General features: G+C 40.5%; 1 protein-coding gene and 1 non-coding gene across 6 annotated transcripts in view; one reads left to right on the top strand and one right to left on the bottom strand.

Annotated features, from left to right (window-relative positions):
* The window catches only part of LOC132028661 (cAMP-specific 3',5'-cyclic phosphodiesterase 4D-like), a 907,530-nt gene that overhangs the window by 36,278 nt on the left and 849,059 nt on the right, over positions 1-22,193 (top strand). The window lies entirely within an intron of this gene.
* On the bottom strand, positions 17,066-17,175 carry LOC132028947 (U6 spliceosomal RNA). Its single transcript, XR_009407601.1, has one exon. It is a non-coding gene; the product is annotated as a U6 spliceosomal RNA (small nuclear RNA).

Below are 22,193 nucleotides of genomic sequence, written 5' to 3'. Positions count from 1 at the left end.
CTTCTCCTTCTCCTTCTCCTTCTCCTTCTCCTTCTCCTTCTCCTTCTCCTTCTTCTTCTTCTTCTTCTTCTTCTTCTTCTTCTTCTTCTTTTGTGGTGAGAACTCTTAAGATTTATGCTCCTAGCAAATTTCAAGAATATAATGTGTCATTAACTATAATCGCTATGGTATACTTTAGATCCCTGTAACTTATTCATTTTATGACTGGAAGTTTGTACTCTTGACCAGTATCTTTCCTTCTCCCCCACCCCCTGGCCCCTGGCAACCATCATTCTATTTTATTTTTATGAGTTTGGCCTTTGTGGATTCCTCATGTAAGTGGGATCATCTAGTATTTGTCTTTTTCTGCCTGCCTTACTTTGCTTGGCATAATGCCTTCAAGTTTCACCTATGTTGTCACTAAAGGCAGGATTTCCTTTCTTTTTTATGGATGAGTAATGTTCCAGTATATATTTATATGTCCCATTCTTCATCCATTCATCCCTCCAGGATGCATAGGTTGTTTCCATATCTTGGCTATTATGAATAACACTGTTATAAACATGGGAGAACAGATATTCAGCACCCTGCTTTTATTTCTTTTGGGGATATCCTTAGTGGTGGAATTGCAGGATCGTATGGTAGATCAGTTTTAACTTTTTGGGGGAATGTCCATACTATTTTTCATGGTAGCTGCATCAATTTAGTAAAATGGATATTCTTTTTTTTAAAATTTTTTATTTTTTATAAACATATATTTTTATCCCCAGGGGTACAGGTCTGTGAATCGCCAGGTTTACACACTTCACAGCACTCACCATAGCACATACCCTCCCCAATGTCCATAACCCCACCCCCCTTCTCCCAACCCCCCTCCTTCCAGCAACCCTCAGTTTGTTTTGTGAGATTAAGAGTCACTTATGGTTTGTCTCCCTCCCAATCCCATCTTGTTTCATTGATTCTTCTCCTACCCACTTAAGCCCCCATGTTGCATCACCATTTCCTCATATCAGGGAGATCATATGATAGTTGTCTTTCTCTGCTTGACTTATTTCGCTAAGCATGATACGCTCTAGTTCCATCCATGTTGTCACAAATGGCAAGATTTCATTTCTTTTGATGGCTGCATAGTATTCCATTGTGTATATATACCACATCTTCTTGATCCATTCATCTGTTGATGGACATCTAGGTTCTTTCCATAGTTTGGCTATTATGGACATTGCTGCTATAAACATTCGGGTGCATGTGCCCCTTTGGATCACTACGTTTGTATCTTTAGGGTAAATACCCAATAGTGCAGTTGCTGGGTCATAGGGCAGTTCTATTTTCAACATTTTGAGGAACCTCCATGCTGTTTTCCAGAGTGGCTGCACCAGCTTGCATTCCCACCAACAGTGTAGGAGGGTTCCCCTTTCTCCGCATCCTCGCCAGCATCTGTCATTTCCTGACTTGTTGATTTTAGCCATAAAATGGATATTCTTGATGGGTACATTCCTCTCACTCAAGTGGTGTTCTCAGTGCCCTGCTCTTGTTACTGCCAGATCTTGCCAGATCTGTGCCAGAAGGAAAACACCCAAAGAATTGCTCACATTGTTGTGGCCAGAAATTTGGTCACATAGTCTCACCTAGCTAGGGCGTGCAGTCCTATTTCTGTCCACAGAAAATTTAAAGTTGGTGTGGTGATCAGACAACTGATTTCTACTATACTTACCTTCTTTTCTCTTTCTTGTTTCCTTTTATTCCTTTCCTTCCCTCTGACTTCCTCTCTGTTTCCTAATATGTCCACATAGAATATAGGGCTTGTAACCACTGACCAAAAGTTAAATTAAAAACATACAATCTTTACCATCTAGGAGAAAAGAAGAATACGATTTTACTTTTAAATTCTTAATCTCTTATGTTTGCAGTTTTCCAAGACTATTAAAATAATAGTAATAGTAAAATAGTAATTTTATGAAAATTATGATTATAAAGATTGTCAATTTAATCTTTATGTCCTGTAATGAAAAAAGAGGTAATGGGATGTTTTTCTTACACATCTAAACCATCCTCTTCTGGGTTGGGTATTTGAATCCCTTGCTTTGTAGTTTTAGAAAACTGTGGGAGAAAATGAAAAACCGGCAATAAGGAGAAAATGCCTGATCACAATTTCCCCACTCTTTCTAGTTCCTTGAGTATTTTATAAATTGTACAGTAAGTGTTAACTTCTTATTGGGTAAAAGGGTTGTGAAGACAGTGCATAGTTTTTGGAGAACCATTTGTTGCATGGAGTTGAGCAAATGGTGGAACTAGGAGAAGCTTGGCTTGTTGCCTCTCTGTTTTCTAGAAGATAAAAGATTTCTCTTTGCTCTGAACTTCCAGATATTAGCAAAAATATTCATGGCACAAATAAAAACAGAACACAGATGCCTGTTTTGTAACCAGAAATATTTTTTTAGGTAATTGCTATTGAAAAAACCTCTCCATAAACTTTACATTTTCTTTTAATGGAACATAATAAGCTGATTTTAGTCCTTTACTCTGGATATATTAGGGTCAAATATTTTTGTTGGGTGATAAGCCAGTAATAACCTCAGTTATTTTAACAACCAAATAACTTTCCTTCCACATAAAACATATTTACAATTTAGCTATTTAAGAAATAAAGATGACATATAAAAATCTGTTTTAATCTTCACATCCTGACCTAAGAAATAGAAGGACTAAATTATTTGACATCCTTATATTTATCTGATTGAACTGAGAGTCCCTAAAAAGAATTTTCCCACAATCCCATTTACTTGTTTATTGTTCTGGCTCATTCCAAAAACAATTTTAAATGTAACATTGGAAAAAGAACAAAATCTCCTCCATCTAATGTCCAGACACAATTTTTATTTTGGTGGAACTGGACAAAAAAGAATAGACACTTAAGAGTTTTTATCCCAAGGCATTAAAAAACACTGACATGTCTTAATCTTTAGATTCTGAAGATCATATTATATTGAGTAGAGATTTTACATGTATCTTAGCAGGTTCATGGTCTTTGAAATAAAACACCCCTGTATGGTTCTAAGGTAATGCCTGGGCTTCATGCAGTAATTGAAAAAGAAATGGTGTCTGGAGCCACTCTGCTTGGGTTCACATCTCCTCTCTGCCACTTTATAGCTGTGTTACCTGTGTTAATCCCCCTGTACCTCAGTTTTTTTATCTGAAAAATGGGGTAGAAATAGTACATTAAATAAATTAATATATATAAAATAGTTGTAATGATGCATGACTTGTAGTAAGTGCTTTATAAATGTTTGTCTTCCTATTATGGTTATCTGGGGGGAATTGGCTGTTTCATAAAATAAATATTTTAGATAACTGAAGTTTATTCAGTCATTTTTGAAACGTCTAATAGCCAATTTTGACAGGGTTTTCTTAATAGATTCTATATGTCTCTGTGTTTCTTCTGTCTTAAAGAGATTAAGTGGAGGGGCGTCTGGGTGGCTCAGTGGATTAAAGCCTCTACCTTCAGGTCAGGTCATGATCCCAGGGTCCTATGTCGGACTCTCTGCTCAGCCGGGAGCTTGCTTCCCCACCCCCTGCCTGCCTCTCTGCCTACTTGTGACTTCTGTCTGTCAATAAACAAATAAACTCTTAAAAAAAAAAAAAAAAAGAGAGAATTTTTTCCTTTAGTGATCCAGAGTCATCATTAGGATTCAGAGTCATCATCATTATGACCAAGAGAGATGGAAATTTGCTATAAGTAAGTGATACTGAGTCAGGGGATGTTGAAATGATTAAGATGATATTAAGGGGTTTAGGGAAATTGTTTTTCCCCTAAACTAGCTGGTCCAGGCTGCTCTGCTGTTTCAGTCCTCTCTTTCTGTTCTAAAGGCTTTTGGCCTTCCCTCTGCTAGTCTCTGTTGGTATCCCTGGCTTGAAATTCGTGGTTCTCTTTTGCTGTGGATTATAAGCAAGAAAATAGTCCAGTTTTAAAAAATTGTGTATAACATGAGACATGGGCATTCACTCAGGGTGTTAGTTCTCTTGAGAGTAAGTAAGAAGGTGAGTTCATTTTTTCCCTTTAAGGCGAGTGTTATGTATTAGAGCAGGGTTTTGGTAAAGTACTGCCTGTGGGCCAAATTGGTTTTTGTAAATAAAGTTTTATTGGAACACAGTCACACTCATTAGTTTATATATAGCCTTCTGCTGTTTTTGGACCAATAGGGATAACGTTTGGTAGTTGCCATAGTGCTTTTCTGGCCCACAAGGCTCAACTATTTGTGATTTGACCTTTTACAGAAAAAAGCTTGCTAAACCTGGTTCTAGAACATTCAAGTTTTCAGCAGAGTTTGAAATAAATGAGGCGTTACTATGTTTAGTAATCTCTATTAACCTGCATATTCAATTACCTGTAGTACTGCCTCTCCTAAATATAATTTGGATACACAATGATTAACTCTAATAGCCTTTGTTGCATAAAGAACAACAACCCACAATAGCACATTTAGAACATGAACAGGAGGTGAAAATGTGATTGTTGAGCACAGTTGTAGGATAATCCTCACTTTGTTCTTTGTTGCTCTGCTGTTGTCGATATATAACATAATGTAAAATTACACAGTTTTCTGTTGTGTTCTATAGAATATTCTGGAAATGTTTCTAGTTAGTGGCTGCTTTTCTTACACAATTGTCCAATGAAAATATAAATGCTTCTGTTGTTTCTTCTCCCGCCTGTGCTTATCTGCTCTTTACATTTAATCTTACACACATCTCTGATCTTCATCTTTTCTGGAAAAAACAGTGTTTTGAATTTTCCTACCTTGTATTATTCAGATCATACTGCATAGGAAGAGACTCTGAACTTGGGTTTGAATTCTAATTTAGTCATTGTACAAAAGAGAAACCTCAGGAAGTCACATTGCCGCCCCCAGTCTGTTTCCTTGCCTGTGAAAGGGAGACAAGAATCTACACTCCGCTTACCACATGCTCTAGGCTGAATGTTTGGATCCCCCCAAATTCATATGTTGGAATCCTGATGGCCAGTACGATAGTATTAGGAGTTGGGGCCTTTGTGGTGATTAGGTCATAAAACAAAGCCCTAATAAATGGAGTTAATGCCCTCACAGGAAAGGCCCCATAGAGCTCTCGAGGCCCTGCTCCCATTTGAGGGTACAAAGAAAAATCTGCAGCCTGGAAGAAGGCCCTTCCCTGACCATTCTGGCCTCGGACTTGCAGTCTCCAGAACCGTGAGCAATCAATTTCTGTTGTGGGTAAGCCTCCCCATTCTATGGTATTTTGTCTGTGGGATTTTGGAACAAACTAAGACACGACATAGGAGGAGCACATGAGACGAAGCATAGGGAGGACTTAGTACTGTATCTTTAATAGTATTCTTAACGTGGTCGGCTTATTCTCCTACAAAGATGTATGTTTTTATGGAACAGACTATAAAATGTATTCGGCATGAACTAAAACTTCTCCTGGGCTGGGTATGAGGCTGTGAGTGAGAAGGAGGTTGGGTGAGAAAACCTTTTCAAACAGCGAGCCTTCTTTGGGTGTCTGCTTTGTTATTCATTTCTGTGATGTGACAGCCGATACATTAGTGCAGTCCTCCTGGGAAATAGGCAGGAAAGACAGATGAATAACCTTCTAAGGGGAAAAAGGTAGGGCTTATGTCAGGACAGAAGTCTGAATAGAAGCAAATTATCATTGGCGTATTTTAGCTACAGTTCTTTCAGCGAATTTGGAACTGTGGACTCTGAGAAACAAACTGAGGGTTTTGGAGGGGAGGAAGGTGGGGGGTTGGGGGAGCCTGGTGGTGCGTATTAAGGAGGGCACGTGTTGCATGGAGCACTGGGTGTGGTGCATAATGAATTCTGGAACACTGAAAAGAAATTAAAAAAAATAAAATGGAAAAAAAATTTTTTAAAGATGAAAGAAGGAATAGTTTCCTTTAATGAAAATAAGCTTCAGCGCTGTGGAAATCACAAGTCCCCTGTGATGAGGTTAGGGAAGAATTACTGAAGGTTGAAGTGAACATATGTGGTTCCATTTTGTTTTTATTGGCGCCCACAAAGGAAACCAACAGTCTACTGGGTGTAACATACTTATGCTTGTGAAAGATTACCCCACGTTTATAATTTAAGGGGATGCTAGTAGTTCAGTTTTTGAATTGCAATTATATTGAACGTATTTCCTCATAATTCTATTGTTTTCAAATGACTTTAAAAACTTTAACCAGAAAATGAACATTTCTTTTTCTTAGGTAACTTGTTATTTTAATTCTTTTGATTTGTGAAGAAAATATTTTAAAATTGTGACTTTGAATTTAAATTTAGGGAGATCCCTCCCAACCTTGACTTTTCATTTCTTGGTTATTTGGAGGGTAATTATCCAAGTTGCATCAGTTAGCTGTGGTGGTGTAAGGAAGTACTCCAAAACGTTAGTGTCTTAAAATGGCAGCCATTTATTGTTTTACAGGTCTGCAGTTTAGCCAGGGAAATTCTGCTTATCTAACCCAGAGTCTGATTATTTAGTTGGTCTTACTCATGTGTTAGTGGTTAGCTGGCCATCTAAGGTGTCCTTGATTGGGAAAACTCAGACCACTCCGCATGCGTCTCATCGATGCTCTCATCCCTCTAACAGACTAGTCTAGGCACGTTCCCAGTGTAGTGACTGGGGTGCACAGGTCATCCAGCCCAGTCGTGCAAGAGGGTAGGATGGCAATACACATGTGCTTTTTGATGCTCTGTTTGTGTTATGTTTGATAACATCCCACTGGCCAAAGCAAGTCATGGTAGGACTCAGGGTTAAAGTGAAGGAAAGTTATGGGTCAAACGGTATAGATAGAGGGAGGCTGTGAATTCGGGCTCCAGTTTATTACATATTATTTCATTCTTTTTCTTCATTTTAGCAGGCTCTGTTTTGGCAGTTTTACTGTTCCTTAGCACTTCCATAGACTGGGCTGAAGAAAAACACCCCAAATTCTACCTAGTTAACTCACCACTCGGCTTTTAAAGCTCTATAAAGGAATAGTTTGTCATGAAAGGCTAAATTAAAATTTAACTTTATTTATTTACTTCTACAGTCCTACTCCCTTTTTTTAAATTAAATCAAACACCACAGATTTTTACATAATGAAGTTAGTTCTTTCCCAGTTCTATCCGTATCCATCCCTGACCTGTATTTCCTTAACTGATTTCTGCATTTGGGGGCTAATACTTGAATAGTAGCATTTGGAGGACTTTGGTGGGTGGGTTCCTGTGTCTTTGGTCTTGTTTTCATGTGTTTTTCCTTTTTTGCTTTCCTTTTTCTTAAAGTCCAGGCTTGTATTTTTTATTTTGCACCCTTCAAGTCCCAGAGAAACTGCAGATGAACATGTTAGAGAGAATACTCCGCATCCATATATTTTCATCCTCTCAACAAATATTTGTTGAGTGGTTTCCATGCTATTTTAGGCATCACTTATGTAGTAGTTGTACAGTGTTTGCAAAATGCAGGCCCTCCTGAGGCTTGTAATTTACTGGACTTTGACAGTAAACAAATGCATAAAAACTTCATTTGACGTTTGGGAGTGATAAGTGTTATGGAGAAAATAAAACAAGGTGATACTAAGACAGTGATGGGTGAGTGAGTGGGTGTTCAGGAAAGGCTTCTGAAGTAAGGGAGTGAGCTGTGAGAATCTGGAAAAACTGCTGCGAGTGGAGGAGGGGCTGACGCAGAGTATTGGGATCGTATTCAGTGTGGCCATGACCATGCCTGCATTGAGGAGAGTGGGAGGAAACATGGTGTGGAGACAAGCAGAGGCCAGATCATGTAGGGTTTTTCCAGAGCACAGTAAGGTCTTTACATTTCTTTCTTTCTTTCTTTCTTTTTTTTTTTTTTTAAGATTTTATTTATTTATTTGACAGAGATTACAAGTAGGCAGAGAGGCAGTTGGAGAGAGGAGGAAGCAGGCTCCCTGCTGAGCAGAGAGCCCAATGTGGGGCTCGATCCCAGGACCTTGGGATCATGACCTGAGCTGAAGGCAGAGGCTTTAACCCACTGAGCCACCCAGGCGCCCCAGGTCTTTGCATTTCTTCCAAGTGACACGGGAATCCCTTGGCAAGACATGATCTGGTTTCAAGGGCAGAAGCTCGGGGCCTGTGATGGTCATGCTGGGCAGAAATGCTGAGGGGAGAAGCGGAGAATGAGACTGAGAGGATGGCAGACTTTGGAGCTCTGCAAAATGAGTTTCATTTAAATAAACCAAATTTAGATATTGACATCAGCTCTGCAAAGTTGAGCATATGGACAAGTGTTGCCCAAAGTAGACCCAGAATACTTCCAGTGATATCTGAGTTAATTTTAGGTGCTCTATCACATGAATGGACCTTTTAAATTTTAGTAATTACTTATGAACTTAACATGTATAGTAAAGATATAAAACTTGCCTATAAAACCCGTGGATCTACATATCATCATTGCTTGAAGTGAGGATAAAAGTACTGAGTCTGTTACACAGTGGAATGCAGAAAGAGAAAAAAATCATGAGGGTTTGATTCTGAATGACTAGATTTAGGATATGGTAACAGGATTATTCGGGTTTAGTTCTAAGGGATAAGTGAATGGTGACTCTGGTTTTAGGGTAGTGTGTAATCATAATTACATATCGCCACTTCTTGATGAAAGCGAAGCTCTCTACTGGGCCCATACAGGTGACCCATTCTCACTGCAATCCTATGGGAAATGGATGATGAGATTTTTGATATTCCCATTTAACAGATGAGGGAAGTGACGTTCATAGGGGATAAATAATTTTCTCTAGGAAGTCTGAGTTTTCAGATACCACAAGATTACAAAAGTAATGTCTAGTTCTGGTAAATTCTCTGCACATAGGGGCTTAGTTTTGGGGGCACACTTATGTATCCTCAGCACCTGGAGTAGTTCAATCAATACTTGCTGAATAGGTGAGAGACAAAAACAATGGGTCTTTTATTTAGGTCTGACTCAAGAGTGGTGAATGTTCATGTTCCTCACGGTAGGATGAGTTTTAGGAAGTAAGTCCTTGGAGTTTTATTGGAAAGGTCACATCTGGGGACCCCAATCTGACCTAAATGCAGATTTTCCCAAGCTCCTAACTTTGGTCTTTTATTTTCCTCCTATTCTGCTTTAGGAATGCCATCTACTTTTCTGACAGTAACTATGTGCCAACTCCTAGGTCTTAGACTTTGGTCCTAAACCCCATATGTAGAGTATACAGATCAGCTAACAAACTTGGAGCCACTTTAAGGTTCCATAACCTTTGGCAAGACCCTTTACCTCCCTTGAACCTCAGTCTCTCTCAGTAGGAGGAAGAGACAGGTGGTACCGAGCCCTTATCTGTCTAGACCTTTGTGTGGCAGAAGAAAGACAGGGACAGGATGAGAGGGAGGGTGACAATACATGAAAGATAGCTTGAGGGGCAAAGGGAGCTCTCTGTCTATTTGTCCATGAGCATCCTTGTTTAGCTGTTTACCTAGAACTTTCTAAGGAGTTAAATAATACTGTTTCAAGGTGCCATAAAACACACTGACTGTAACAAGGGGCCCTCAAAAGGGGCAGCAGCTTCGTACAGGAAGGTTGTGCTAGGGGAATAGAGCCTAGCTTGGGAAGTGTTACTGAGCATGGGAAGGCTTTTCTTCAGAGGAGGGAGCTGTGGAGAGTGGGGACATGCCCCACAAAAACTTGCGTGTTCAGTTCTCCTTGCCAGAGCTGCTGTCTTCCACTTGTCCCTTCATAACTGTTGCCCCAGATCCCTGATTAACCCCAGCTGCACACATTTTTTGAATTCTGAAACACACAATTTCTGCAGAACTATGTATGGTGGGGCACAGCCTCCTGTGATGAAAGATGAAAATCACATTATTATCAGCCTCTGCAAATTCCTCATCTCCTGGGTTAAAGACAAGATAAGATTTCTCATGCAGGGCTGAGGAGAGGTAGGCACACAGTGATAAACGCCTGCTTTGGGAAGGCAGGCTAAGATGAACCAATTCCAGCTGAGTGGATCTTGGAAGCCATTTTGAAAGAAAGAGGATTCACATTCGGTGTCGTGGGAAGGATAGGACTTTGATGTTTGTCTTGAGGAAGAAAGTGGGCTGTAGTCTAGGCAAAACAGGTGGCCACTTCATAAGCCTGCAAGCAGGGGAATGCCAGGGTTGGTCTAGGGTGGTGTCAGGGGGCTTGAAGAACCTAAGTATGGGGAAGAGGCAGCTTGTGCGTGTCCTTGGGAAAGGTACTGGGAGACTGGAATAGAAGCAGGGGTTGCTTTGCAAGCCATCTGAGTCCGGTGAACTTTACTGTGTGCATGGCGAACCTTTCCCATTTTTGGTGAGGGGCACTGGGGAATGGAGTGGCAGGACAGTGTGGTGGTCAGATCTATGTGTCTTAGGGACAGCAAGGAAACTGCTTTCTTTTCTTTTTTTTTTTTTTTTAACTTTTTCTTTGGAAATACTTTTAAATATAGAGAGAAGTTGCAAAATAGTCAAAGAGCTTCAAATTGTCCTTCAACTGGTTTTATCAATTGTTGACATTTTGCCGCATTTGCTTTATCATTCTCTCATTCTCTACTGTATACATTTTTACTAGGAGTTTTTCTCTAAGCCATTTAAGAGTAAGTTGCACACGTCATACCTCTTTACCTGTAAAACATTTTAGTGGGTATTCCCTAAAAACAATGACTTTCATATATATTTCAAAACAATGACTTTCATATATATATATATTTTAAAGTCATTTCATATATATATATGAAAGTCATTGTTTTATATATATATCTTCAGTATCATTGATATCAGGAAATTTATACTTATATTATATTATATTATATTATACAACTATTATCTGGTCTGCAGCCTTTATTCATATTTCAGTAGTCCCAATATTATAGAGGAAGGTTTTTTTTTTTCTTTCTTTTTTAAAAAAGTAATGTAGGTGGCCGTGAACTAGGCTGGGACTGAAGCTCTGGAAGTGGGAACAGGACTGCTGTTTCCAAGGTGGGTGCAGTAGAACTTGGCAAGAGTGGGCTCCGGGGGTGAGAGAGGAAATAAAGCTGACGATGAGGTTGCAATTTTTAGATTGGTGTTGCTCATCAACAAGAGTTCAGGAAAGGGTTTTGAAGTGGAAGGTGCTCTTATGTTCTGGGTTTTTGATTTAATTACGATTATTGGATTTCTATAGTCCATCAAGAGGCAGAAAGGCAGGATAGTGAGAGGCAGCTTTGTGAGGAGTCCAGAGTATGAACTTTGGAGCTGGACTGCCTGGGTTGGAGTCAGGCTTTGACACTTACTAGCTGTGTGATTGGGGAAGTCACCTAAGTTGAATGTGCCTCAGTTTTCTCATCTGTGAAATGGAAATAATAGAACTTGACTCACAGAGTCCTTGTGAAGATAAAATGGGTTCTTATTTGTAAATTGCTGCGTTACAAGCTTGTCTGACACATAGTAAGTGCTCTTTACATTTGTTGAGTGAATATAAATGAGTTGGATTTTTTACATCTATGTTACTGAATCTTCACTAGCAAATCCATGAAGTAAGCACTATAATTATTATATAAATTATATAAATATTATAATTGGAACTCATGCTGTTCCCAAGGTCCTACAACTGTTGGTATAGAAAACTCATCCTCTTCTACATATCAGGCTATTTTCAGGCTTTCTGTATGAGAATATCCAATAGGCAGTTGGACCAGGCTAGTGACTCAGTATTAGGACATGGGCTGGGCTGGGTGTTCTAGGCTGGAAGTCCCCTCACAGATGGGATTTGCTGGGGATGTGGGATGCATGCTAAGAGAGAGTCTGCAGAAGAAGGGACTAAAGGAGGGAGCTGCTGAGTCAGATTGAGTAGGTGCAGCCACAAGTAGGGCAGGAGGATGTGGTGTGATGGCAAGGAAGAAACAGAAGAAGTTTCGTGGGACTCACCCTTGGTTTGGGATTCCAAGCAGAATAAATTGAGAGCAGAGCCCTGGGTGGTAGTGAGTGGGTCCCTTGTGGCCTTTTCTGAGAATGGTTGTGCTACATGGGTTAGGGCAGAAGCCTGTTTTTAGGAGCTCTAGAAGAAAACAAGAAGAGGAAATGGATTCTAGGAAAGTTAATGATTCTTTCAAGTAGTTAGGCAATAAAAGAAAGGAGAACTGTGGGAGGAGCAGCATTAATAAATGATCTCTTTCCAAAAGAGATGATTGCCTTTGTCCTGTAGGAGGAGAAGGTGGAGGCCGAAGATGCAGAACATTGTGGGGAGGATGGAGGGAGCAGGCTGCCAGGGGCAGAGTCAGGAGTATGGCTGCAGGGGCACGGCTGAAAGCTTGCGTGGGGGGCAGAAAGAGACTATGTACAATGACCTCTGACATGAAATAAGGAGTTTCACTTAAAATTTTTGTGCAGTGGGCACTGGAGCTATTTATTGGAAGTCAGAAGTATATTTGAGAATATACTTTGGAATTTTCCTAAATGAAAAGAAAGATGAAGGTGTTGGGGCACCCGGGTGCCCCAGTCGGTTAAGCATCTGCCTTTGGTTCAGGTCATGATCCCAGGAGCCCCATGTCAGTGGAAGTCTGCTTCTCCCTCTCCCACTGTGTTCTCTCTCTCTCTCTCAAATAAATAAATAAAATCTTACAACAAAAGAAGCCTTTGTAAAATGCTAAACCCAACATTTATTTTTAAGCATTGTCTTGAAGTCAGAGGGAGATGAATAGAACCAGTGGAAGTTGCCTTAGGGAACATTTGGTATCTGCCTCTGGCCTTATGGCCTCCATTAAACGTGGAAGCAAGAGCTACACAATTGAAATGTCAGTTGTGACACTGAGTCATTTTTAAATGAATGTATTTTTCAATTCATTGATAGGAGACATCCTTATTTATCTTTGAGGGTCTCTATCTTGAAGAACATGACAAGCAGATAATTTGTGGAATCAGTGGCTATTTCAGGAGAGTAAGGAAGCTGTCATTTGTGCTCATCGTGTCCCTATGGTTCAAAATAAGGTTGTAGGCAAATACTTCCACTCCGCTAGTTGCGGGAGGGCTGGGTGGGGGTGGGGGGGGGAGTGTTGCTGAGGTTGACTTTGTTGGTGGCGAATAACACAGCCAAAGAAGTGATGAGATCAGAAGTCTCATGTTAGCCATTTGTTTCTCAGGTTTGGAGATAATTCACTTAATGTTTGATGTTGATAAATTCCATTGGTAAAAAACTTCCTTTTTCACCTCCTTTTTAAAGCGTGGAAAGTAGGGGCGCCTGGGTGGCCCAGTGGTTTAAGTTTCTGCCTTCAGCTCGGGTCATGATCTCAGGGTCCTGGGATCGAGCCCCACATCGGGCTCTCTGCTCAGCGGGGAGCCTGCTTCCCCCTCTCTCTCTGCCTGCCTTCTGCCTACTTGTGATCTCTCTCTGTCTATCAAATAAATAAATAAATAAATAAAAATCTTTAAAGCATGGAAAGCATACAAGTGACAAATGTTTATAGTAGAAAAAAGTAAAATGACAGGAACAGAAATCTTGGACCATCCCAAATGGACCCATGGTAATGTCTCTGTGCATGTTTTATTCAAATTAAGTTATTCCATGACAAATTTATGTTTACACAAATGGAATTATACATAGCTTTTGTCTTATGATTTATGGAAGTCAGGATTTATGGAGGGTGAGCATTCAGTCTCACTTTTAAATGACCTTAGGAAAATTATCTGAAGCTTAACTAAAAGAACAATGAAGCAAGAGAAATGGGGCATAAGTTAATCAAATACATTGAGCAGTGTTTCTTTTGCTTAGTATGCATTTGGGAAGTGGGTTCATTTTCCCCATTTGGGTCTGGTCTTTTTATTTTTAGGTTCTCCCTGCAAAGCATTTCAGCATGATGGGTGGTCCCTGAGATGCTATGCTTTGCATTGACCTTCTCCCTTGTTTTGTGTTGAGGTTTTTGGCTGTCAGGATCAGAGGGTTGTCTTGTACAGTCCATCTCTGAGCTCTGTGCAACATCTGGCAGCCAGGCTCCCAGGAGAAGTGGCTTTCCCTGCAGGTATTATGGTCCCCTCCTGGGTAACACCGAACTGTGCTGGGGCTGGGGTGGGGGAAGCTCTTTGTGCCTCTTCTGCTCTCTGCACAGCTGCCCTGTCTTTGGGCTGGCCTGTGATGGTAACAGGAGGACTGATGATTGAGTTCCTGTGCTCAGCCCTTCCACTGATGAGAAGGACTTTCTACCTGACTCATTTCACTCATAAACTTAGCCTTCTTTCTGATTACACTAGGCTCTCTGTAAGACACGAAATTCAAGTTGAATGATAACTATAATTTCTTCCCATCAGTATTTGGAATGAATCAAAGATGAAGCTAGCAGCATTCTTATCCTTTGAAAACATTTGATTCATTTCACAAATAGAAAAATTACATGGTTTCCTGTAGATATTGATGTGCTCTCCTGGAAGGGTTAGGCCTCTGTTCGATGAAAATCATTAATTAAATGAAAGCCCCACGGATTACAAGGTGTGTGTGGGTGGGATGGGGGAGGAAGAGGGAGAGAAGGGAGAGAGGTGGGTCAGAACCGAATTCACAAGAGCCGTTTTCTCACTGGGTTAGGGATTCAAGACTCTTAGTAAAAAAGTGGCTCATTGTAAAGTTTTCATGACCTTGCTGCATGTGTGTACTTCCTGTTATGAATAAAGCTCAAATAGGGAACACACACAGAAGCCATCTAGAATGTGTTAGAATTGTCAGCCCATTGGAGCTTGGCCATGGCAGGAAAGGATGGCTCTTGGTTGTGGTGTCTTATGCCAGGGGATTGGGCCTGGCCCCTTCAATTCCTTCTGGGAAGACCCCAGCCTGCTGGCTTGCCTGTGTTGCTCTAGCTGAGCTCCTCCAGGGCTTATAATATTGAGTGTTCATAGTCCTCTGGATTGTTTTCTAAGGATAGAAATGTCCTGGCCTCACCCCAGACCTGCTGATTCAGTCTCTATGGGGTGCTGCTTAGGAATCTGTATGTTAGAGAAGCTCCTAGGGTAACTGTAATGTGTGGTCGTGTTTAAGAACTGCTAGTGTCAGTAATGGTAGGAGGTAGGACTGACGGGAAGTACTGTGGGAAGAAAGTGTGTGTGTGTGTGTGTGTGTGTGTGTGTGTGTGTGTTGTATAACAGCTGTGAGATGAGATCAGGCCCCTGGAATTCGCCAAGAATCAGCAGGGGAGACACATCAACCAGGTGCCAAGGATGTGGCCTTAGGCCTTACCAGAAACTCCCTCCTCTAGGGTGTGAGCTTCTTGGAAAACACTTACTGGTCCTGTTGAAATCCTGCATTCCCAGGCCCAGTGCAGGCTTGCATCGAGAAAGGGCCATCACAATGTTTTCTTTTAAACTTCTGTTTACTATTTGGCTTTGATTTTCTACCTCATGTAGGAGCCCTGGTATCCAATGTGATTTGGTATTTTTGTAGATTTCTGATGATTCTCTAGTTTCTTAGGTTGCATTTTATTTTTTATGCTTTTTATTAGGATGCCAACCTACAGATTGAACAGATTGGATAGCTTTGCCAATGAACAACAGAAGCTGGAAGTACATATGATGCTTTCTGTTATATACCCAAAGTCTGTTGTATATGACAAGAATGAAGTTTTATTTACTTCTTGGGTGCACCAAGCATAAACATTGTCTAATGAGTAAAGAAGAACCTGATGGGAAAGAAAAATGCTGGATGCCGATGGATGGCAATTACTTATGGAATCTGGGCACAGAGTTGACAAGGGGTTGTTATAAGGGAAACCAATGCCTGCAGTCAGGTGCAGTTAGGATGACTTTTAATCCCAGTTTGCAAGATGATATTGGCTTTGTCTGAGCTGGTATCCCATTTCATACTCATCGGCGGCCTGGTCACCATGAGTGTAAGAGAGAGAGGGAAGATGTTTTCTGGCATCACCGAACAGCACTGGTTTGTCTGTTGTTTATCTTATTCTAGGCCACCTGGAACATACACGAGTTCAGAACAGGAAGCTCTCCTGTCCCACAGCCTTATCCCCGCTCTTTCTGCCCTTTCTCTATTGTGCATCGGAAGGAGTCTTGTAGGAACCTGTTTGGAGAGACAAACAGACTGCTCATTGAAGCTTTTTGTACACCTACAGTCCAACAACTGCCCGTGGTCACTTCTCAGGCCTGAGGTTATGCATGCTGGCCATGAAGCAGTCTGCTCAGAGGAGGATAAAGACCCACACCATGCTTGGAAGCTAGCTTTAGGCCATTTGAAGCAGGAAATTCCAGGGTTCTGGGTGTCTGGAGGATGGTCTAGAATGTGGATATGTTGCCAAGACTTACAGGCTCCTAGCCCCATAGGGATGCCTGGACAGAAGAGGCAGGAGAGAAACACTCTAACACACTGGCCCCAGGTTTGGGTTATATGCCTCTGCTTTTCAGAGACTCTGCTTCTGATACAACCTTGAACATCCCTGGAAAGTTGGTTGACCATGTAATTCTGAAGTTTTGGGTATAAGAATATTTCAGACATGAATTCCATTTGGTCACCTGAGGTCCAGTGATCTCCTTCATCTGACCTGATAGAAATCCCTTGTCCTACCCTTAAATGCCATATGTTTGTGATAACTCTGTTTTTCAGGGGGAAACAAAAACTGAAACTATGAAGTTTAATGTTTTCAAATTCAACCAAAGGGAAGTCACCTCTCTGAAGTGTGTTTCATCCATGGAAATGGGGTGAATGTTTACCCAGTGTGTGGGTGTGAAGATTGAAAAACCGTTGGCTCAGCCATTCCCACTGTAGTTTTGTTTATCTGAGGCTTGGCCAAATGGAACGACTTTCCTCTCTTGCGATCACGGAATCAAATCTTTTCCAGTTCTCAGATACTTCTTCTGTGTCTACTGGTGTAACTTTCTGTGATTATTGAAGTCAGTGAACACTTTTCTTCTTCCTTCTCTCTTTAGGATGGAAGTAGCTCACAGGGCAACAAGGTATTTTCCAGAACTGGAAGCACTTACTTTTTTTGTGGATTATTGGAAGCCCTGTAGACAGGGTGATGGTGTATGGCACAGAGACTGTACTCCCACAACAAACAGATGGAGAAGATGAGTGTTAGAAGAGAGGAGTTGAAAATCATGTTATTTTCTACACTTTTCTACCCCCCTCTTTTTTTTTGCGTGTTATCTTTGCGCAGGGGCCATGCTAATCTTCTCTGTATCATTCCAATTTTAGTATATGTGCTGCCGAAGCGAGCACATACCCCCCTCTTTTTTTTTGAGGGCACTCACTTTCTTTTTATACTAATATAGATGAGGGGGGCACCTGGGTGGCTCGGTGGGTTAAAGCCTCTGCTTTCGGCTCAGGTCATGGTCCCAGGGTCCTGGGATCGAGCCCCGCATCGGGCTCTCTGTTCAGCGGGGAGCCTGCTTCCTTCTCTCTCTCTCTCTCTGCCTGCCTCTCTGCCTGCTTGTGATCTCTCTGTCAAATAAATAAATAAAATCTTAAAAAAAATAATAATAATATAGATGAGGGGAAGTAGAGGCCCCTAAGGATATACAGAACTAATTTTATATAATCAATAATTTTTGCCAGTAGTTGCAGGAAAATATGTTTTCAAACTCCTGCCCTATGTTGTCATTTACATTAATTGGCTTGCCTGGGGTCCAAACAGCTATGGCTTTTCTATTTTAATAATATTTCCAGTTTAATAATCAGCATGTGATTTCCCTGGAATTAATGGTATAAAGTGATGCTTCAAATAACTGTGTTATTGCCCATTTGTAACCAATAAAACTTGTACCAAGTCACACTGCTTTGGGTAATTAATTGTTCAGTAGAAAGGTTCTCTATGTATCCAAGCTTTAAAAGAAGCTAGTCCGCCTTTATTTGGTTATGACTAAGGACTCCACTGAGCACGAATTATTATTCTTCAGATATTTGCTTGTTACATTTTTGGTATCCAGTGGTGGTAGAATGAGCAGGGCACACCTAGACTGCAGAATAAACATCAGATGGGTCCTGGTGTGTAGGATACATGCTTACTCATTATCACTGTGAGTTGTTCATTACCAGCTTTCTTCTTTGATTACTGAAAACTTCCATTATTAATAATTTAATTTAGCTTTACCAGCTCCAGTCTCCCATGGCAGCCTGAACACCAGGCTTGATAAAGTCCAGATATATTTTAATTCTCCTTTGTCAAACCCAAGAGAGAATTTCTTGGAGACTGTGCTGATTAATGTGTCTTAACAAAACACCAACTGTGGGAACTGTGATGTATAATGAAGCCCAGGGAGGGATGGGATTCCGTCCAAAATGTTGCAAATAGATATAATTTTGACAAGCAAACGTGACATACATTCTTAACTGTTTTTTAGAAGGGAAAATACTAGAGGAGAGGTAATTTGAACATAGAAACTGTCTAGTAGGGGCACCTGGGTGGCTCAGCTAGTTGAGTGACTGCCTTCAGCTCAGGTCATGGTCCCAGGGTCCTGGGATCAGGCCCTGAACTGGGCTCCCTGCTCAGTGGAGAGCCTGCTTCTCCCTCTGCCTCTGTTGCTCTGCCTGCTTGTGTCTCTTGCTCTCTGTGTCAAATAAATAAATAAAAAATCTTAAAAAAAAAAAAAAAAGAGAAAAAGAAACTGTCTAGTAGTGATAGGATGACTGATAGCTCTAGTGGCTCTCCCAGATGCTTAGTGCAGAGTGTGACAGATACTGGGTGCTCAGCAAAGTGTTGGTTAACTGAATAAATCAATGGATCTTATCTTGTTCTGAGAAACTCCAAAGCAGAGAGCACTTGGCATGATACTCATTTGAACCAATTATATTGAGCATTGCTGTGTTGTATGCTGTCCGACAAATGCTATTTGATTTGTTCTCTGCTGTAACAATTCCCAATTTATAGATGACATTGAGGCTCAGGGAAGCATTTGACCACTTCCTCATGGTAATTAAGTAGTAGAAGTGAAGTTGGAATGTGTGTCCTCTGACTCTAAGTCCAGGATTTTAAGATTTCAGGATGACCTGCTTTTTTGAAATCATGGGCCAGAGCAAAGTAAACAAGCAACCAGAAAAACTAAGGTCTGGAATCACCGTCACCCTTACATAGAAAAGAGTAAAGATAACTATTGAGTATCTTGGTATGCTAATAAAAATAAGAGTTAAAAGATTGTATAGAGACCACATCCAAACAGCCTTCAAAAGGCTCAAGTCCTGGGGACTGGAACAACGAGAGAGCAGGGAAGGAAGGAAATGTGTCTAAATTCTTCCAAGCTGTTTATTTTGTTCTTCAAGTCAGGTCTTGTGTCTCTAAATCAAAATTTCAAAAGCTTATGGGAGATGAGACTTTTGGAAGAGTCTTAGAAACCAGGAGGGAAAAGACCTTCTCACTCATGCATTTGTACCCTCATGTTACTTTGTAAGGTTGTTACAGCTTTTAAATTTCATGTAGGTTTTTGTCTCTTCAACTATTCTGCAAGCCTTTTAAGGACACAATTATTTTCTCTCTTAGCTCTTTCTTGTGTTCTGTCCACATACAGAGGCCCCTCAGCAGGACAGGTAGTGCATGGTATATTCTAGGTGTTCCAAGGAGCTTTGTGTGCCCCCATGAGTCTGATGCCATTTTTGCAATATACATACTGTTAGAGTTATTCCTACGTATTAAGGAATAGTGAGTTCTCAAGGCCCTCTCCACAGCATAAATTAATTTAAGTGTTCAGTTGATAACACTAATCTGTTGGCACATGGTATGCAGTTTCTTCCATCATCATTGACATCATCAGTTCAGGCCCTGACCAGATGAGCTTGTTTGGTGGTAGATAGGGGAGATGGAGGTATAGAACATTTACTTATGGAAGTGGATCTTCTTGTGTTACTGTGGATAACAACACAGATATATCTGTGTGAGGTGTTACAAGAAGAGAGAGGGAGAAGATTCATTATTAAATTTGGTTTCTTGACTTCACTTAGCCTGGAACCATGATGATTTATTGATGGGGAGTAAGGAGGGAGAATTTGAGACAAAAACTTTGTTCTCTGCTTGTTCACTGCCTAAGAGCTCACAGTGCTCTCTTTGGGAGCCTAGTGTTAGCTTATTCTTTTTTGAAATTTTATTAATTATTTTTATTAATATATAATATATTATTTGCCCCAGGGGTAAACAGATCTGTGAATCATTGGTCTTACACACTTCACAGCACTCACCATAGCACATACCCTCCCCAGTGTCCATAACCCTACTACCCTATCCCTACCCCTCTACCCTCCAGCAATCCCCAGTTTGTTTTATGAGGTTATGAGTCTCTTATGGTTTGTCTCCCTCCCAATCCCATCTTGTTTCATTTATTCCCTTCCTACCCCTCAAACCCCCCATGTTGCCTCTCTACTTCCTCATATCAGGGAGATCATATGATAATTGTCTTTCTCTGATTGACTTATTTCGCTAAGCATAATACCCTCTAGTTCTACCCACATCATTGTAAATGGCAAGATTTCATTTCTTTTGATGGCTTCCTAATATATATATATATATATATATATATATATATCACATCTTCTTTACCTATTCATCTGTTGATGGACATCTAGGTTCTTTCAATAGTTTGGCTATTGTGGACATTGCTGCTATAAACTTTTGGGTTCGTGTGCCCCATCGGATCGCTACATTTGTATCTTTAGGGTAAATACCTAGTAGTGTGATTGCTGTGTTGTAGGTTAGCTCTATTTTCAACTTTTTGAGGAACCTCCATACCTTTCCAGAGTGGTTGCACCAGCTTGCATTCCAGGTTCCACTCTGGAACCTTTCCAGAGTGGTTGCACCAGCTTGCATTCCCACCAATAGTGTAAGAGTGTTCCTCTTTCTCTGCATCCTCACCAGCCTCTGTTGTTTCCTGACTTGTTAATTTTAGCCATTCTGACTAGTGTGAGGTGGTATCTCATTGTGGTTTTGATTTGTATTTCCCTGATGTCAAGTGATGTGGAGCATTTTTCATGTGTCTGTTGGCCATCTGGATGTCTTCTTTGCAGAAATGTCTATTCACGTCCTCTGCCCATTTCTTGATTGCATTATTTGTTCTTTGGGTGTTGAGTCTGATAAGTTCTTTATAGATTTTGGATACTAACCCTTTATCTGGTATATCATTTGCAAATATCTTCTCCTGTTCTGTCAATTGTCTTTTGATTTTGTTGACTATTTCCTTTGCTGTGCAAAAGCTTTTGATCTTGATGAAGACCCAGTAGCTCATTTTTGCCCTTGCTTCCCTTGCCTTTGGCGATGTTTCTAGGAAGAAGTTTCTGTGGCCGAGGTCGAAGAGGTTTCTGCCTGTGTTCTCCTCAAGGATTTTGATGGATTCCTGTCTCACATTGAAGTCTTTCATCTATTTTAGTGTATTTTTGTGTGTGGTGTAAGGAAATGGTCCAGTTTCATTCTTCTGCATATGGCTGTTCATTTTCCCAACACCATTTGTTGAAGAGACTGTCTTTTTTCCATTGGACATTCTTTCCTGCTTCATAGAAGATTAGTTGACCATAAAGTTGAGGGTCTATTTCTGGGCTCTCTATTCTGTTCCATTGATCTATGTGTCTGTTTTTGTGCCAGTACCATAATGTCTTGATGATTACAGCTTTGTAATAGAGCTTTAAATCTGGAATTGTGATGCCACCAACTTTGGCTTTCTTTTTCAACATTCTTCTGGCTATTCAGGGTCTTTTCTGGTTCCATATAAACTTTAGAATTTGATTACATTTCTTTTGAAAAAATTGATGGTATTTTGCATTAAATGTGTAGATTGCTTTAGGTAGCATAGACATTTTCATAATATTTATTCTTCCAATCCATGAGCATGGAATGTTTTTCCATTTCTTTGTGTCTTCCTCAGTTTGTTTCATGAATACTTTATAGTTTTCTGAGTACAGATTCTTTACCTCTTTGGTTAGGTTTATTCCTAGGTGTCTTATGGTTTTAGGTGCCATTGTAAATGGGTTTGGATCCTTAATTTCTCTTTCTTCTGTCTTGCTGTTGGTGCCTAGAAATGCAACTGATTTCTATGCATTGATTTTATATCCTGCCACTTTACCAAATTCCTGTATGAGTTCTAGCAGTTTTGGAGTGGAGTCTTTTGGGTTTTCCACGTAAACTATCATATCATCTGCAAAGAATGTTAGTTTGACTTATTCTTTGCCAATTTGGATGCCTTTAATTTCTTTTTGTTGTCTGATTGCTGAGGCTAGGACTTCTAGTACAATGTTGAATAACAGTGGTGATAGTGGACAGCCCA

This window comes from Mustela nigripes, chromosome 12 (assembly GCF_022355385.1).
Source record: "Mustela nigripes isolate SB6536 chromosome 12, MUSNIG.SB6536, whole genome shotgun sequence".
NCBI classification, from domain to species: domain Eukaryota; kingdom Metazoa; phylum Chordata; class Mammalia; order Carnivora; family Mustelidae; genus Mustela; species Mustela nigripes.
Note: the sequence above shows the minus strand (reverse complement) of the source record. Positions and strands in the feature narration are given on the sequence as shown.